This window comes from Carcharodon carcharias, chromosome 2 (assembly GCF_017639515.1).
Source record: "Carcharodon carcharias isolate sCarCar2 chromosome 2, sCarCar2.pri, whole genome shotgun sequence".
Lineage (NCBI taxonomy): Eukaryota > Metazoa > Chordata > Chondrichthyes > Lamniformes > Lamnidae > Carcharodon > Carcharodon carcharias.
The window spans coordinates 235,575,805-235,595,850 of record NC_054468.1 but is presented as its reverse complement, the minus strand read 5'-3'; positions in this window follow the sequence as shown (position 1 = coordinate 235,595,850).

The window sequence follows — 20,046 nt, the reverse complement described above, 5'->3', positions numbered from 1 at the left end:
GGGATACACAGTCTGACAGCAGTGACAAACAGACTGACAGGAGTGACACACAGTGTAACATGAGGGATACACAGTCTGACAGCAGTGACAAACAGTCTGACAGGAGTGACACACAGTGTAACAGGAGTGACACACAGTCTGACAGGAGTGACATACAGTGCAACAGCAGTGACACACGGTCTGACAGGAGTGACACACAGTCTGACAGCAGTGACACACAGTCTGACAGGAGTGACAAAAAGTGTAACAGGAGTGACAAACAATCTGACAGGAGTGACACACAGTGTGACAGGAGTGAAACACAGGCTGACACGAGTGACACACTTTCTGACAGGAGTGACAGACAGTGTAACAGGAGTGACACACAGTCTGACAGGAGTGACACACAGTGCAACAGGAGTGACACACAGTGCAACAGGAGAGACACACAGTCTGACCGGAGTGACACACAGTGTAACAGGAGTGACACAAATTCTGACAGGAGTGACACACAGTGTAACAGGAGTGACAGGCAGTCAGACAGGAGTGAAACACAGTGTAACAGGAGTGACACACAGTCTGACAGGAGTGACACACAGTGTAACAGGAGTGAAACACAGGCTGACAGGAGTGACATACAGTCTGTCAGGAGTGTCAGACAGTGCAACAGGAGTGACACACAGTCTGACAGGAGTGACACACATTGTAACAGGAGTGACACACAATCTGATGTAGTGAGGTGTGACATACAGTCTGTCAGGAGTGACAGACAGTGTAACAGGAGTGACACACAGTCTGACAGGAGTGACACACAGTCTGACAGGTGTGGCAAACATTGTAACAGGAGTGACACACAGTCTGACAGGAGTGACACACAGTGTAACAGCAGTGGCACACAGTGTAACAGGAGTGACAAGCAGTCTGATAGGAATGACACCCAGTGTGACAGGCGTGACACACAGTCTGACAGGAGTGATTCAATGTCTGACAGGAGTGACACACAGTCTGACAGGAGTGACACACAGTGTAACAGGAGTGACACACATTCTGACAGGAGTGGCAGAGTGTAACATGAGTGATACACAGTCTGACAGGAGTGGCACACAATTTAACATTAGTGACACACAGTCTGACAGGAGTGACAAACAGACTTACAGAAGTGACAGACAGTGTAACAGGAGTGACACACACTCTGACAGGAGTGACACACAGTCTGACAGGTGTAACACACAGTGTAACAGCAGTGGCACACAGTGTAACAGGAGTGGCACACAGTCTGACAGAGTGGCACAGAGTTTAACATGAGGGATACACAGTCTGACAGCAGTGACAAACAGACTGACAGGAGTGACACACAGTGTAACATGAGGGATACACAGTCTGACAGCAGTGACAAACAGTCTGACAGGAGTGACACACAGTGTAACAGGAGTGACACACAGTCTGACAGGAGTGACATACAGTGCAACAGCAGTGACACACGGTCTGACAGGAGTGACACACAGTCTGACAGCAGTGACACACAGTCTGACAGGAGTGACAAAAAGTGTAACAGGAGTGACAAACAATCTGACAGGAGTGACACACAGTGTGACAGGAGTGAAACACAGGCTGACACGAGTGACACACTTTCTGACAGGAGTGACAGACAGTGTAACAGGAGTGACACACAGTCTGACAGGAGTGACACACAGTGCAACAGGAGTGACACACAGTCTGACAGGAGAGACACACAGTCTGACCGGAGTGACACACAGTGTAACAGGAGTGACACAAATTCTGACAGGAGTGACACACAGTGTAACAGGAGTGACAGGCAGTCAGACAGGAGTGAAACACAGTGTAACAGGAGTGACACACAGTCTGACAGGAGTGACACACAGTGTAACATGAGTGAAACACAGGCTGACAGGAGTGACACACTTTCTGACAGGACTGACAGACAGTGTAACAGAAGTGACACACAGTCTGACAGGAGTGAAACACAGTGCAACAGGAGTGACACACAGTCTGACAGGAGTGACACACATTGTAACAGGAGTGACACACAATCTGATGTAGTGAGGTGTGACATACAGTCTGTCAGGAGTGACAGACAGTGTAACAGGAGTGACACACAGTCTGACAGGAGTGACACACAGTCTGACAGGTGTGGCAAACATTGTAACAGGAGTGACACACAGTCTGACAGGAGTGACACACAGTGTAACAGCAGTGGCACACAGTGTAACAGGAGTGACAAGCAGTCTGATAGGAATGACACCCAGTGTGACAGGCGTGACACACAGTCTGACAGGAGTGATTCAATGTCTGACAGGAGTGACACACAGTCTGACAGGAGTGACACACAGTGTAACAGGAGTGACACACATTCTGACAGGAGTGGCAGAGTGTAACATGAGTGATACACAGTCTGACAGGAGTGGCACACAATTTAACATTAGTGACACACACTCTGACAGGAGTGACACACAGTCTGACAGGTGTAACACACAGTGTAACAGCAGTGGCACACAGTGTAACAGGAGTGGCACACAGTCTGACAGAGTGGCACAGAGTTTAACATGAGGGATACACAGTCTGACAGCAGTGACAAACAGACTGACAGGAGTGACACACAGTGTAACATGAGGGATACACAGTCTGACAGCAGTGACAAACAGTCTGACAGGAGTGAGACACAGTGTAACAGGAGTGACACAAAGTCTGACAGGAGTGACAAACAGACTGACAGGAGTGACACACAGTGTAACAGGAGTGAATGACAGTCTGACAGGAGTGACACAGAGTGTAAAAGGAGTGACACACTGTCTGACATGAGAGACTCACAGTCTGACAGAGGTGACACACTGTCTGACAGGAGGGATACACAGTGTAACAGGAGTGACAAACAGTCTGACAGGAGTGACAAACAGTCTGACAGGAGTGACACACAGTGTAACAGGAGTGACACAAAGTGTAAAAGGAGTGACACACATTCTGACAGGAGTGACAAAAAGTGTAACAGGAGTGACAAACAATCTGACAGGAGTGACACACAGTCTGACAGGAGTGACACACATTCTGACAGTTGTGAGAAACATTGTAACAGGAGTGACACACAGTCTGACAGGAGTGACACACAGTGTAACAGCAGTGGCACACAGTGTAACAGGAGTGACAAGCAGTCTGATAGGAATGACACAAAGTGTGACAGGAGTGAAACACATTCTGACAGGAGTGATTCAATGTCTGACAGGAGTGACACGCAGTCTGTTTGGAGTGACACACAGTGCAACAGGAGTGACACACAGTCTGACAGGAGAGACACACAGTCTGACCGGAGTGACACACAGTGTAACAGGAGTGACACAAATTCTGACAGGAGTGACACACAGTGTAACAGGAGTGACAGGCAGTCAGACAGGAGTGAAACACAGTGTAACAGGAGTGACACACAGTCTGACAGGAGTGACACACAGTGTAACAAGAGTGAAACACAGGCTGACAGGAGTGACACACTTTCTGACAGGACTGACAGACAGTGTAACAGAAGTGACACACAGTCTGACAGGAGTGAAACACAGTGCAACAGGAGTGACACACAGTCTGACAGGAGTGACACACATTGTAACAGGAGTGACACACAATCTGATGTAGTGAGGTGTGACATACAGTCTGTCAGGAGCGACAGACAGTGTAACAGGAGTGACACACAGTCTGACAGGAGTGACACACAGTCTGACAGGTGTGGCAAACATTGTAACAGGAGTGACACACAGTCTGACAGGAGTGACACACAGTGTAACAGGAGTGACACACAGTGTAACAGGAGTGACACACAGTGTAACAGGAGTGACAAACAGTCTGACAGGAGTGACACACAGTGTAACAGGAGTGACACACAGTCAGACAGGAGTGACACACAGTGTAACAGGAGTGACACACAGTGTAACAGGAGTGACAAACAGTCTGACAGGAGTGACACACAGTGCAACAGGAGTGAAACACTGTCTGACAGGAGTGACACACAGTGTAAAAGGAGTGACACACATTCTGACAGGAGCGACGCACAGTCTGACAGGAGTGACACACAGTGTAAAAGAAGTGACACACAGTCTGACAGGAGTGACGCACAGTGTAACAGGAGTGAAACACAGGCTGACAGGAGTGACACACTTTCTGACAGGAGTGTCAGGCAGTGTAACAGGAGTGACACACAGTTTGACAGGAGTGAAACACAGTGCAACAGGAGTGACACACAGTCTGACAGGAGTGACACACATTGTAACAGGAGTGACACACAATCTGATGTAGTGAGGTGTGACACACAGTCTGTCAGGAGTGACAGACAGTGTAACAGGAGTGACACACAGTCTGACAGGAGTGACATACAGTCTGAGAGGAGTGGCACACAGTGTAACAGCAGTGGCACACATTGTAACGGGATTGGCTCACAGTCTGACAGGAGTGGCACAGAGTGTAACTTGAGGGATACACAGTCTGACAGCAGTGACGCACAGTGTAACAGGAGTGACACACAGTCTGACAGGAGTGACACACAGTGTAAAAAGAGTGACACACTGTCTGACATGAGAGACTCACAGACTGACAGAGGTGACACACAGTCTCAAAGGAGGGACACACAGTGTAACAGGAGTGACAAACAGTCTGACAGGAGTGACACACAGTGCAACAGGAGTGACACACAGTCTGACAGGTGTAACACACAGTGTAACAGCAGTGGCACACAGTGTAACAGGAGTGGCACACAGTCTGACAGAGTGGCACAGAGTTTAACATGAGGGATACACAGTCTGACAGCAGTGACAAACAGACTGACAGGAGTGACACACAGTGTAACATGAGGGATACACAGTCTGACAGCAGTGACAAACAGTCTGACAGGAGTGAGACACAGTGTAACAGGAGTGACACAAAGTCTGACAGGAGTGACAAACAGACTGACAGGAGTGACACACAGTGTAACAGGAGTGAATGACAGTCTGACAGGAGTGACACAGAGTGTAAAAGGAGTGACACACTGTCTGACATGAGAGACTCACAGTCTGACAGAGGTGACACACTGTCTGACAGGAGGGATACACAGTGTAACAGGAGTGACAAACAGTCTGACAGGAGTGACAAACAGTCTGACAGGAGTGACACACAGTGTAACAGGAGTGACACAAAGTGTAAAAGGAGTGACACACATTCTGACAGGAGTGACAAAAAGTGTAACAGGAGTGACAAACAATCTGACAGGAGTGACACACAGTCTGACAGGAGTGACACACATTCTGACAGTTGTGAGAAACATTGTAACAGGAGTGACACACAGTCTGACAGGAGTGACACACAGTGTAACAGCAGTGGCACACAGTGTAACAGGAGTGACAAGCAGTCTGATAGGAATGACACAAAGTGTGACAGGAGTGAAACACATTCTGACAGGAGTGATTCAATGTCTGACAGGAGTGACACGCAGTCTGTTTGGAGTGACACACAGTGCAACAGGAGTGACACACAGTCTGACAGGAGAGACACACAGTCTGACCGGAGTGACACACAGTGTAACAGGAGTGACACAAATTCTGACAGGAGTGACACACAGTGTAACAGGAGTGACAGGCAGTCAGACAGGAGTGAAACACAGTGTAACAGGAGTGACACACAGTCTGACAGGTGTGACACACAGTGTAACAGCAGTGGCACACATTGTAACAGGAGTGGCACACAGTCTGACAGGAGTGGCACAGAGTGTAACATGAGGGATACACAGTCTGACAGCAGTGACAAACGGACTGACAGGAGTGACACACAGTGTAACAGGAGTGAAACACAGTCTGACAGGAGTGACAAACAGACAGACAGGAGTGACACACAGTGTAACAGGAGTGACACACAGTCTGACAGGAGTGACAAACAGACTGACAGGAGTGACACACAGTGTAACAGGAGTGAAACACAGTCTGACAGGAGTGACACACAGTGTAAAAGGAGTGACACACTGTCTGACATGAGAGACTCACAGTCTGACAGAGGTGACACACTGTCTGAAAGGAGGGATACACAGTGTAACAGGAGTGACAAACAGTCTGACAGGAGTGACACACAGTGCAACAGGAGTGACACACTGTCTGACAGGAGTGACACACAGTCCGACAGGTGTGACACACAGTGTAACAGGAGTGACACACAGTCTGACAGGAGTGACGCACAGTCTGACAGGAGTGACACACAGAGTAACAGAAGTGACACAAAGTCTGACAGGAGAGACACACAGTGTAACAGGAGTGAAACACAGGCTGACAGGAGTGACACACTTTCTGACAGGAGTGTCAGACAGTGTAACAGGAGTGACACACAGTCTGACAGGACTGACACACATTGTAACCGGAGTGACACACAATCTGATGTAGTGAGGTTGACACACAGTCTGTCAGGAGTGACAGACAGTGTAACAGGAGTGACACACACTCTGACAGGAGTGACACACAGTCTGAGAGGAGTGGCACACAGTGTAACAGCAGTGGCACACAGTGAAACAGGATTGGCACACAGTCTGACAGGAGTGGCACAGTGAGTAACATGAGGGATACACAGTCTGACAGGAGTGACGCACATTGTAACAGGAGTGACACACAGTCTGACAGGAGTGACACACAGTGTAAAAAGTGACACACTGTCTGACATGAGAGACTCACAGACTGACAGAGTTGACATACAGTCTGAAAGGAGGGACACACAGTGTAACAGGAGTGACAAACAGTCTGACAGGAGTGACACACAGTGTAACAGGAGTGACACACAGTCTGACAGGAGTGAACCACAGTGTAACAGGAGTGACACACAGTCTGACAGGAGTGACACACAGTCTGACAGGAGTGACACACAGTGTAACAGGAGTGAAACACAGGCTGACAGGAGTGACACACTTTCTGACAGGACTGACAGACAGTGTAACAGGAGTGTCACACAGTCTGACAGGAGTGAAACACAGTGCAACAGGAGTGACACACAGTCTGACAGGAGTGACACACATTGTAACAGGAGTGACACACAATCTGATGTAGTGAGGTGTGACATACAGTCTGTCAGGAGTGACAGACAGTGTAACAGGAGTGACACACAGTCTGACAGGAGTGACACACATTCTGACAGTTGTGAGAAACATTGTAACAGGAGTGACACACAGTCTGACAGGAGTGACACACAGTGTAACAGCAGTGGCACACAGTGTAACAGGAGTGACAAGCAGTCTGATAGGAATGACACAAAGTGTGACAGGAGTGAAACACAGTTTGACAGGAGTGATTCAATGTCTGACAGGAGTGACACGCAGTCTGTTTGGAGTGAGAAACAGTCTGACAGGAGTGACACACAGTGAAACAGGAGTGACACACAGTTTAAAAGGAGTGACACACATGCTGACAGGAGTGACACACAGTGTAACAGGAGTGACACACAGTCTGACAGGAGTGACATACAGTGCAACAGCAGTGACACACGGTCTGACAGGAGTGACACACAGTCTGACAGCAGTGACACACAGTCTGACAGGAGTGACAAAAAGTGTAACAGGAGTGACAAACAATCTGACAGGAGTGACACACAGTGTGACAGGAGTGAAACACAGGCTGACACGAGTGACACACTTTCTGACAGGAGTGACAGACAGTGTAACAGGAGTGACACACAGTCTGACAGGAGTGACACACAGTGCAACAGGAGTGACACACAGTGCAACAGGAGAGACACACAGTCTGACCGGAGTGACACACAGTGTAACAGGAGTGACACAAATTCTGACAGGAGTGACACACAGTGTAACAGGAGTGACAGGCAGTCAGACAGGAGTGAAACACAGTGTAACAGGAGTGACACACAGTCTGACAGGAGTGACACACAGTGTAACAGGAGTGAAACACAGGCTGACAGGAGTGACATACAGTCTGTCAGGAGTGTCAGACAGTGCAACAGGAGTGACACACAGTCTGACAGGAGTGACACACATTGTAACAGGAGTGACACACAATCTGATGTAGTGAGGTGTGACATACAGTCTGTCAGGAGTGACAGACAGTGTAACAGGAGTGACACACAGTCTGACAGGAGTGACACACAGTCTGACAGGTGTGGCAAACATTGTAACAGGAGTGACACACAGTCTGACAGGAGTGACACACAGTGTAACAGCAGTGGCACACAGTGTAACAGGAGTGACAAGCAGTCTGATAGGAATGACACCCAGTGTGACAGGCGTGACACACAGTCTGACAGGAGTGATTCAATGTCTGACAGGAGTGACACACAGTCTGACAGGAGTGACACACAGTGTAACAGGAGTGACACACATTCTGACAGGAGTGGCAGAGTGTAACATGAGTGATACACAGTCTGACAGGAGTGGCACACAATTTAACATTAGTGACACACAGTCTGACAGGAGTGACAAACAGACTTACAGAAGTGACAGACAGTGTAACAGGAGTGACACACACTCTGACAGGAGTGACACACAGTCTGACAGGTGTAACACACAGTGTAACAGCAGTGGCACACAGTGTAACAGGAGTGGCACACAGTCTGACAGAGTGGCACAGAGTTTAACATGAGGGATACACAGTCTGACAGCAGTGACAAACAGACTGACAGGAGTGACACACAGTGTAACATGAGGGATACACAGTCTGACAGCAGTGACAAACAGTCTGACAGGAGTGACACACAGTGTAACAGGAGTGACACACAGTCTGACAGGAGTGACATACAGTGCAACAGCAGTGACACACGGTCTGACAGGAGTGACACACAGTCTGACAGCAGTGACACACAGTCTGACAGGAGTGACAAAAAGTGTAACAGGAGTGACAAACAATCTGACAGGAGTGACACACAGTGTGACAGGAGTGAAACACAGGCTGACACGAGTGACACACTTTCTGACAGGAGTGACAGACAGTGTAACAGGAGTGACACACAGTCTGACAGGAGTGACACACAGTGCAACAGGAGTGACACACAGTCTGACAGGAGAGACACACAGTCTGACCGGAGTGACACACAGTGTAACAGGAGTGACACAAATTCTGACAGGAGTGACACACAGTGTAACAGGAGTGACAGGCAGTCAGACAGGAGTGAAACACAGTGTAACAGGAGTGACACACAGTCTGACAGGAGTGACACACAGTGTAACATGAGTGAAACACAGGCTGACAGGAGTGACACACTTTCTGACAGGACTGACAGACAGTGTAACAGAAGTGACACACAGTCTGACAGGAGTGAAACACAGTGCAACAGGAGTGACACACAGTCTGACAGGAGTGACACACATTGTAACAGGAGTGACACACAATCTGATGTAGTGAGGTGTGACATACAGTCTGTCAGGAGTGACAGACAGTGTAACAGGAGTGACACACAGTCTGACAGGAGTGACACACAGTCTGACAGGTGTGGCAAACATTGTAACAGGAGTGACACACAGTCTGACAGGAGTGACACACAGTGTAACAGCAGTGGCACACAGTGTAACAGGAGTGACAAGCAGTCTGATAGGAATGACACCCAGTGTGACAGGCGTGACACACAGTCTGACAGGAGTGATTCAATGTCTGACAGGAGTGACACACAGTCTGACAGGAGTGACACACAGTGTAACAGGAGTGACACACATTCTGACAGGAGTGGCAGAGTGTAACATGAGTGATACACAGTCTGACAGGAGTGGCACACAATTTAACATTAGTGACACACACTCTGACAGGAGTGACACACAGTCTGACAGGTGTAACACACAGTGTAACAGCAGTGGCACACAGTGTAACAGGAGTGGCACACAGTCTGACAGAGTGGCACAGAGTTTAACATGAGGGATACACAGTCTGACAGCAGTGACAAACAGACTGACAGGAGTGACACACAGTGTAACATGAGGGATACACAGTCTGACAGCAGTGACAAACAGTCTGACAGGAGTGAGACACAGTGTAACAGGAGTGACACAAAGTCTGACAGGAGTGACAAACAGACTGACAGGAGTGACACACAGTGTAACAGGAGTGAATGACAGTCTGACAGGAGTGACACAGAGTGTAAAAGGAGTGACACACTGTCTGACATGAGAGACTCACAGTCTGACAGAGGTGACACACTGTCTGACAGGAGGGATACACAGTGTAACAGGAGTGACAAACAGTCTGACAGGAGTGACAAACAGTCTGACAGGAGTGACACACAGTGTAACAGGAGTGACACAAAGTGTAAAAGGAGTGACACACATTCTGACAGGAGTGACAAAAAGTGTAACAGGAGTGACAAACAATCTGACAGGAGTGACACACAGTCTGACAGGAGTGACACACATTCTGACAGTTGTGAGAAACATTGTAACAGGAGTGACACACAGTCTGACAGGAGTGACACACAGTGTAACAGCAGTGGCACACAGTGTAACAGGAGTGACAAGCAGTCTGATAGGAATGACACAAAGTGTGACAGGAGTGAAACACATTCTGACAGGAGTGATTCAATGTCTGACAGGAGTGACACGCAGTCTGTTTGGAGTGACACACAGTGCAACAGGAGTGACACACAGTCTGACAGGAGAGACACACAGTCTGACCGGAGTGACACACAGTGTAACAGGAGTGACACAAATTCTGACAGGAGTGACACACAGTGTAACAGGAGTGACAGGCAGTCAGACAGGAGTGAAACACAGTGTAACAGGAGTGACACACAGTCTGACAGGAGTGACACACAGTGTAACAAGAGTGAAACACAGGCTGACAGGAGTGACACACTTTCTGACAGGACTGACAGACAGTGTAACAGAAGTGACACACAGTCTGACAGGAGTGAAACACAGTGCAACAGGAGTGACACACAGTCTGACAGGAGTGACACACATTGTAACAGGAGTGACACACAATCTGATGTAGTGAGGTGTGACATACAGTCTGTCAGGAGCGACAGACAGTGTAACAGGAGTGACACACAGTCTGACAGGAGTGACACACAGTCTGACAGGTGTGGCAAACATTGTAACAGGAGTGACACACAGTCTGACAGGAGTGACACACAGTGTAACAGGAGTGACACACAGTGTAACAGGAGTGACACACAGTGTAACAGGAGTGACAAACAGTCTGACAGGAGTGACACACAGTGTAACAGGAGTGACACACAGTCAGACAGGAGTGACACACAGTGTAACAGGAGTGACACACAGTGTAACAGGAGTGACAAACAGTCTGACAGGAGTGACACACAGTGCAACAGGAGTGAAACACTGTCTGACAGGAGTGACACACAGTGTAAAAGGAGTGACACACATTCTGACAGGAGCGACGCACAGTCTGACAGGAGTGACACACAGTGTAAAAGAAGTGACACACAGTCTGACAGGAGTGACGCACAGTGTAACAGGAGTGAAACACAGGCTGACAGGAGTGACACACTTTCTGACAGGAGTGTCAGGCAGTGTAACAGGAGTGACACACAGTTTGACAGGAGTGAAACACAGTGCAACAGGAGTGACACACAGTCTGACAGGAGTGACACACATTGTAACAGGAGTGACACACAATCTGATGTAGTGAGGTGTGACACACAGTCTGTCAGGAGTGACAGACAGTGTAACAGGAGTGACACACAGTCTGACAGGAGTGACATACAGTCTGAGAGGAGTGGCACACAGTGTAACAGCAGTGGCACACATTGTAACGGGATTGGCTCACAGTCTGACAGGAGTGGCACAGAGTGTAACTTGAGGGATACACAGTCTGACAGCAGTGACGCACAGTGTAACAGGAGTGACACACAGTCTGACAGGAGTGACACACAGTGTAAAAAGAGTGACACACTGTCTGACATGAGAGACTCACAGACTGACAGAGGTGACACACAGTCTCAAAGGAGGGACACACAGTGTAACAGGAGTGACAAACAGTCTGACAGGAGTGACACACAGTGCAACAGGAGTGACACACAGTCTGACAGGTGTAACACACAGTGTAACAGCAGTGGCACACAGTGTAACAGGAGTGGCACACAGTCTGACAGAGTGGCACAGAGTTTAACATGAGGGATACACAGTCTGACAGCAGTGACAAACAGACTGACAGGAGTGACACACAGTGTAACATGAGGGATACACAGTCTGACAGCAGTGACAAACAGTCTGACAGGAGTGAGACACAGTGTAACAGGAGTGACACAAAGTCTGACAGGAGTGACAAACAGACTGACAGGAGTGACACACAGTGTAACAGGAGTGAATGACAGTCTGACAGGAGTGACACAGAGTGTAAAAGGAGTGACACACTGTCTGACATGAGAGACTCACAGTCTGACAGAGGTGACACACTGTCTGACAGGAGGGATACACAGTGTAACAGGAGTGACAAACAGTCTGACAGGAGTGACAAACAGTCTGACAGGAGTGACACACAGTGTAACAGGAGTGACACAAAGTGTAAAAGGAGTGACACACATTCTGACAGGAGTGACAAAAAGTGTAACAGGAGTGACAAACAATCTGACAGGAGTGACACACAGTCTGACAGGAGTGACACACATTCTGACAGTTGTGAGAAACATTGTAACAGGAGTGACACACAGTCTGACAGGAGTGACACACAGTGTAACAGCAGTGGCACACAGTGTAACAGGAGTGACAAGCAGTCTGATAGGAATGACACAAAGTGTGACAGGAGTGAAACACATTCTGACAGGAGTGATTCAATGTCTGACAGGAGTGACACGCAGTCTGTTTGGAGTGACACACAGTGCAACAGGAGTGACACACAGTCTGACAGGAGAGACACACAGTCTGACCGGAGTGACACACAGTGTAACAGGAGTGACACAAATTCTGACAGGAGTGACACACAGTGTAACAGGAGTGACAGGCAGTCAGACAGGAGTGAAACACAGTGTAACAGGAGTGACACACAGTCTGACAGGAGTGACACACAGTGTAACAAGAGTGAAACACAGGCTGACAGGAGTGACACACTTTCTGACAGGACTGACAGACAGTGTAACAGAAGTGACACACAGTCTGACAGGAGTGAAACACAGTGCAACAGGAGTGACACACAGTCTGACAGGAGTGACACACATTGTAACAGGAGTGACACACAATCTGATGTAGTGAGGTGTGACATACAGTCTGTCAGGAGCGACAGACAGTGTAACAGGAGTGACACACAGTCTGACAGGAGTGACACACAGTCTGACAGGTGTGGCAAACATTGTAACAGGAGTGACACACAGTCTGACAGGAGTGACACACAGTGTAACAGGAGTGACACACAGTGTAACAGGAGTGACACACAGTGTAACAGGAGTGACAAACAGTCTGACAGGAGTGACACACAGTGTAACAGGAGTGACACACAGTCAGACAGGAGTGACACACAGTGTAACAGGAGTGACACACAGTGTAACAGGAGTGACAAACAGTCTGACAGGAGTGACACACAGTGCAACAGGAGTGAAACACTGTCTGACAGGAGTGACACACAGTGTAAAAGGAGTGACACACATTCTGACAGGAGCGACGCACAGTCTGACAGGAGTGACACACAGTGTAAAAGAAGTGACACACAGTCTGACAGGAGTGACGCACAGTGTAACAGGAGTGAAACACAGGCTGACAGGAGTGACACACTTTCTGACAGGAGTGTCAGGCAGTGTAACAGGAGTGACACACAGTTTGACAGGAGTGAAACACAGTGCAACAGGAGTGACACACAGTCTGACAGGAGTGACACACATTGTAACAGGAGTGACACACAATCTGATGTAGTGAGGTGTGACACACAGTCTGTCAGGAGTGACAGACAGTGTAACAGGAGTGACACACAGTCTGACAGGAGTGACATACAGTCTGAGAGGAGTGGCACACAGTGTAACAGCAGTGGCACACATTGTAACGGGATTGGCTCACAGTCTGACAGGAGTGGCACAGAGTGTAACTTGAGGGATACACAGTCTGACAGCAGTGACGCACAGTGTAACAGGAGTGACACACAGTCTGACAGGAGTGACACACAGTGTAAAAAGAGTGACACACTGTCTGACATGAGAGACTCACAGACTGACAGAGGTGACACACAGTCTCAAAGGAGGGACACACAGTGTAACAGGAGTGACAAACAGTCTGACAGGAGTGACACACAGTGCAACAGGAGTGACACACTGTCTGACAGGAGTGACACACAGTGTAAAAGGAGTGACACACATTCTGACTGGAGTGACGCACAGTCCGACTGGAGTGACACACAGTGTAACAGGAGTGACAAGCAGTCTGATAGGAATGACACACAGTGTGACAGGAGTGACACACAGTCTGACAGGAGTGATTCAATGTCTGACAGGAGTGACACGTAGTCTGTTTGGAGTGAGAAACAGTCTGACAGGAGTGACACACAGTGAAACAGGAGTGACACACAGTGTAAAAGGAGTGACACACATGCTGACAGGAGTGACACACAGTGTAACAGGAGTGACACACAGTCTGACAGGAGTGACATACAGTGTAACAGCAGTGACACACGGTCTGACAGGAGTGACACACAGTCTGACAGCAGTGACACACAGTCTGACAGCAGTGACAAAAAGTGTAACAGGAGTGACACACAATCTGACAGGAGTGACACACAGTGTGACAGGAGTGAAACAAAGGCTGACATGAGTGACACACTTTCTGACAGGAGTGACAGACAGTGTAACAGGAGTGACACACAGTCTGACAGGAGTGACACACAGTGCAACAGGTGTGACACACAGTCTGACAGGAGAGACACACAGTCTGACCGGAGAGACGCACAGTGTAACAGGAGTGACACAAATTCTGACAGGAGTGACACACAGTCTAACAGGAGTGACACACAGTCTGAAAGGAGTGAAACATAGTGTAACAGGAGTGACAAACAGTCTGACAGGAGTGACACACAGTGTAACAGGACTGACACACAGTCTGACAGGAGTGACACACAGTGTAAAAGGAGTGACTAACAGTCTGACAGAAGTGACGCACAGTCTGACAGGAGTGACACACATTATAAAAGGAATGGCACACAGTCAGAGAGGAATGACACCCAGTGTAACAGGAGTGACACACAGTCTGACAGGACTGACACACAGTCTGAGAGCAGTGTCAGACAGTGTAAAAGGAGTGACATACAGTGTAACAGCAGTGACACACGGTCAGACAGGAGTGACATACAGTCTGCCAGCAGTGACAAACAGTCTGACAGGAGTGACAAAAAGTGTAACAGGAGTGACACAGAGTCTGACAGGAGTGACACACAGTGTAACAGGAGTGAAACACAGTCTGACAGGAGTGACACACTTTCTGACAGGAGTGACTGACAGTGTAACAGGAGTGACACACAGTCTGACAGCAGTGACCCACAGTGCAACAGGAGTGACACACAGTCTGACAGAAGTGACACACAGTCTGACCGGAGTGACACACAGTCTGACCGGAGGGACACACAGTGTAACAGGAGTGACACAAATTCTGACAGGAGTGACACACAGTGTAACAGGAGAGACACACAGTCTGAAAGGAGTGACAAAAAGTGTAACAGGAGTGACACACAGTGTAACAGGAGTGACACAAATTCTGACAGGAGTGACACACAGTGTAACAGGAGTGACACACAGTCTGAAAGGAGAGACACACAGTGTAACAGGAGTGACACACAGTCTGACAGGAGTGACACACAGTGTAACAGGAGTGACACACAGTCTGACAGGAGTGACAAACAGACCGACAGGAGTGATAGACAGTGTAACAGGAGTGACGCACAGTCTGACAAGAGTGACACACCGTGCAACAGGAGTGAAACACAGTCTGACAGGAGGGACAGACAGTGCAACAGGAGTGACACACTGTCTGACAGGAGTGACACACAGTCCAACAGGAGTGACACACAGTGAAACAGGAGTCACACAGCGTCTGACAGGAGTGACGCACAGTCTGACAGGAGTGACGCACAGTCAGACCGGAGTGACACACAGTCAGACCGGAGTGACACACAGTCTGACAGGAGTGACACACAGTCTGACAGGAGTGACACACAGTGCAACAGCAGTGGCACACAGTGTAACAGGAGTGACAAGCAGTCTGATAGGAATGACACCCAGGGTGACAGGAGTGACACACAGTCTGACAGGAGTGACACACAGTCTGACAGGAGTGGCACAGAGTGTAACATGAGTGATACACAGTCTGACAGGAGTGGCACACAATTTAACATTAGTGACACACAGTCTGACAGGAGTGACAAACAGACTTACAGAAGTGACAGACAGTGTAACAGGAGTGACACACACTCTGACAGGAGTGACACACAGTCTGACAGGTGTAACACACAGTGTAACAGCAGTGGCACACAGTGTAACAGGAGTGGCACACAGTCTGACTGAGTGGCACAGAGTGTAACATGAGGAGTACACAGTCTGACAGCAGTGACAAACAGACTGACAGGAGTGACACACAGTGTAACAGGAGTGAAACACAGTCAGACAGGAGTGACAAACAGTCAGACAGGAGTGACACACAGTGTAACAGGAGTGACACACAGTCTGACAGGAGTGACAAACAGACTGACAGGAGTGACACACAGTGTAACAGGAGTGAAAGACAGTCTGACAGGAGTGGCACAGAGTGTAAAAGGAGTGACACACTGTCTGACATGAGAGACTCACAGTCTGACAGAGGTGACACACTGTCTGACAGGAGGGATACACAGTGTAACAGGAGTGACAAACAGTCTGACAGCAGTGACACACAGTGCAACAGGAGTGAAACACTGTCTGACAGGAGTGACACACAGTGTAAAAGGAGTGACACACATTCTGACAGGAGCGACGCACAGTCTGACAGGAGTGACTCACAGTGTAACAGAAGTGACACACAGTCTGACAGGAGTGACACACAGTGTAACAGGAGTGAAACACAGGCTGACAGGAGTGACACACTTTCTGACAGGAGTGCCAGACATTGTAACAGGAGTGACACACAGTCTAACAGGAGTGAAACACAGTGCAACAGGAGTGACACACAGTCTGACAGGAGTGACACACATTGTAACAGGAGTGACACACAATCTGATGTAGTGAGGTGTGACACACAGTCTGTCAGGAGTGACAGACAGTGTAACAGGAGTGACACACAGTCTGACAGGAGTGACACACAGTCTGAGAGGAGTGACACACAGTTTAACAGCAGTGGCACACATTGTAACGGGATTGGCACACAGTCTGACAGGAGTGGCACAGAGTGTAACATGAGGGATACACAATCCGACAGGAGTGACGCACAGTGTAACAGGAGTGACACACAGTCTGGAAGGAGTGACACACAGTGTAAAAAGAGTGACACACTGTCTGACATGAGAGACTCACAGACTAACAGAGGTGACACACAGTCTCAAAGGAGGGACACAAAGTGTAACAGGAGTGACAAACAGTCTGACAGGAGTGACACACAGTGCAACAGGAGTGACACACTGTCTGACAGGAGTGACACACAGTGTAAAAGGAGTGACACACATTCTGACTGGAGTGACGCACAGTCCGACAGGAGTGACACACAGTGTAACAGGAGTGACAAGCAGTCTGACAGGAGTGATTCAATGTCTGACAGGAGTGACACGCAGTCTGTTTGGAATGAGAAACAGTCTGACAGGAGTGACACACAGTGAAACAGGAGTGACACACAGTGTAAAAGGAGTGACACACATGCTGACAGGAGTGACGCACAGTGTAACCGGAGTGACACACAGTCTCAAAGTAGTGACACACAGTCTGACAGGAGTGACATACAGTGTAACAGCAGTGACACACGGTCTGACAGGAGTGACACACAGTCTGACAGCAGTGACACACAGTCTGACAGGAGTGACAAAAAGTGTAACAGGAGTGACACACAATCTGACAGGAGTGACACACAGTGTGACAGGAGTGAAACAAAGGCTGACATGAGTGACACACTTTCTGACAGGAGTGACAGACAGTGTAACAGGAGTGACACACAGTCTGACAGGAGTGACACACAGTGCAACAGGAGTGACACACAGTCAGACAGGAGAGACACACAGTCTGACCTGAGAGACACACAGTGTAACAGGAGTGACACAAATTCTGACAGGAGTGACACACAGTCTAACAGGAGTGACACACAGTCTGAAAGGAGTGAAACACAGTGTAACAGGAGTGACAAACAGTCTGACAGGAGTGACACACAGTCTGACAGGAGTGACACACAGTGTAACAGGACTGACACACAGTCTGACAGGAGTGACACACAGTGTAAAAGGAGTGACTAACAGTCTGACAGAAGTGACGCTCAGTCTGACAGGAGTGACACACAGTGTAAAAGGAAAGGCACACAGTCAGACAGGAATGACACCCAGTGTAACAGGAGTGACACACAGTCTGACAGGACTGACACACAGTCTGAGAGGAGTGTCAGACAGTGTAACAGGAGTGACATACAGTGTAACAGCAGTGACACACGGTCTGACAGGAGTGACACACAGTCTGCCAGCAGTGACAAACAGTCTGACAGGAGTGACAAAAAGTGTAACAGGAGTGACACAGAGTCTGACAGGAGTGACACACAGTGTAACAGGAGTGAAACACAGTCTGACAGGAGTGACACACTTTCTGACAGGAGTGACAGACAGTGTAACAAGAGTGACACACAGTCTGACAGCAGTGACCCACAGTGCAACAGGAGTGACACACATTCTGACAGAAGTGACACACAGTCTGACCGGAGTGACACACAGTCTGACCGGAGGGACACACAGTGTAACAGGAGTGACACAAATTCTGAAGGAATGACACACAGTGTAACAGGAGTGACACACAGTCTGAAAGGAGTGACAAAAAGTGTAACAGGAGTGACACACAGTGTAACAGGAGTGACACAAATTCTGACAGGAGTGACACACAGTGTAACAGGAGTGACACACAGTCTGAAAGGAGAGACACACAGTGTAACAGGAGTGACACACAGTCTGACAGGAGTGACAAACAGACCGACAGGAGTGATAGACAGTGTAACAGGAGTGACGCACAGTCTGACAAGAGTGACACACCGTGCAACAGGAGTGAAACACAGTCTGACAGGAGGGACAGACAGTGCAACAGGAGTGACACACTGTCTGACAGGAGTGACACACAGTGTAAAAGGAGTGACACACAGTCTGACAGGAGTGAGGCACAGTCAGACCGGAGTGACACACAGTGTAACAGGAGTGACACACAGTCTGACAGGAGTGACACGCAGTGTAACAGGAGTGACAAGCAGTCTGATAGGAGTGACACACAGTGTAACAGGAGTGACACACAGTCTGACAGGAGTGACACGCAGTGTAACAGGAGAGACAAACAGTCTGACAGTAGTGACACACAGTCTGACAGGAGGGACACACAGTGAAACAGGATTGACACAAAGTCTAAAAGGAGTGAGACACATGCTGACAGGATAGACACACAGTCTGTCAGGAGTGACACACAGTGTAACAGGAGTGAAACACAGGCTGACAGGAGTGACACACTTTCTGACAGGTGTGTCAGACAGTGTAACAGGAGTGACACACAGTCTGACAGGAGTGAAACACAGTGCAACAGGAGTGACACACAGTCTGACAGGAGTGACACACATTGTAACAGGACTGACACACAATCTGATGTAGTGAGGTGTGTCATACAGTCTGTCAGGAGTGACAGACAGTGTAACAGGAGTGTCACACAGTCTGACAGGAGTGACACACAGTCTGACAGGTGTAACAAACGTTGTAACAGGAGTGACACACAGTCTGAGAGGAGTTACACACAGTGTAACAGCAGTGGCACACAGTGTACCAGGAGTGGCACACAGTCTGACAGTAGTGACACACAGTCTGACAGGAGTGACACACAGTCTGACAGGAGTGACACACAGTCTGACAGGAGTGACAAACAGACTGACAGGAGTGACAGACAGTGTAACAGGAGTGACACACAGTCTGAGAAGAGTGACACACAGTGTAACAATAGTGAAACACA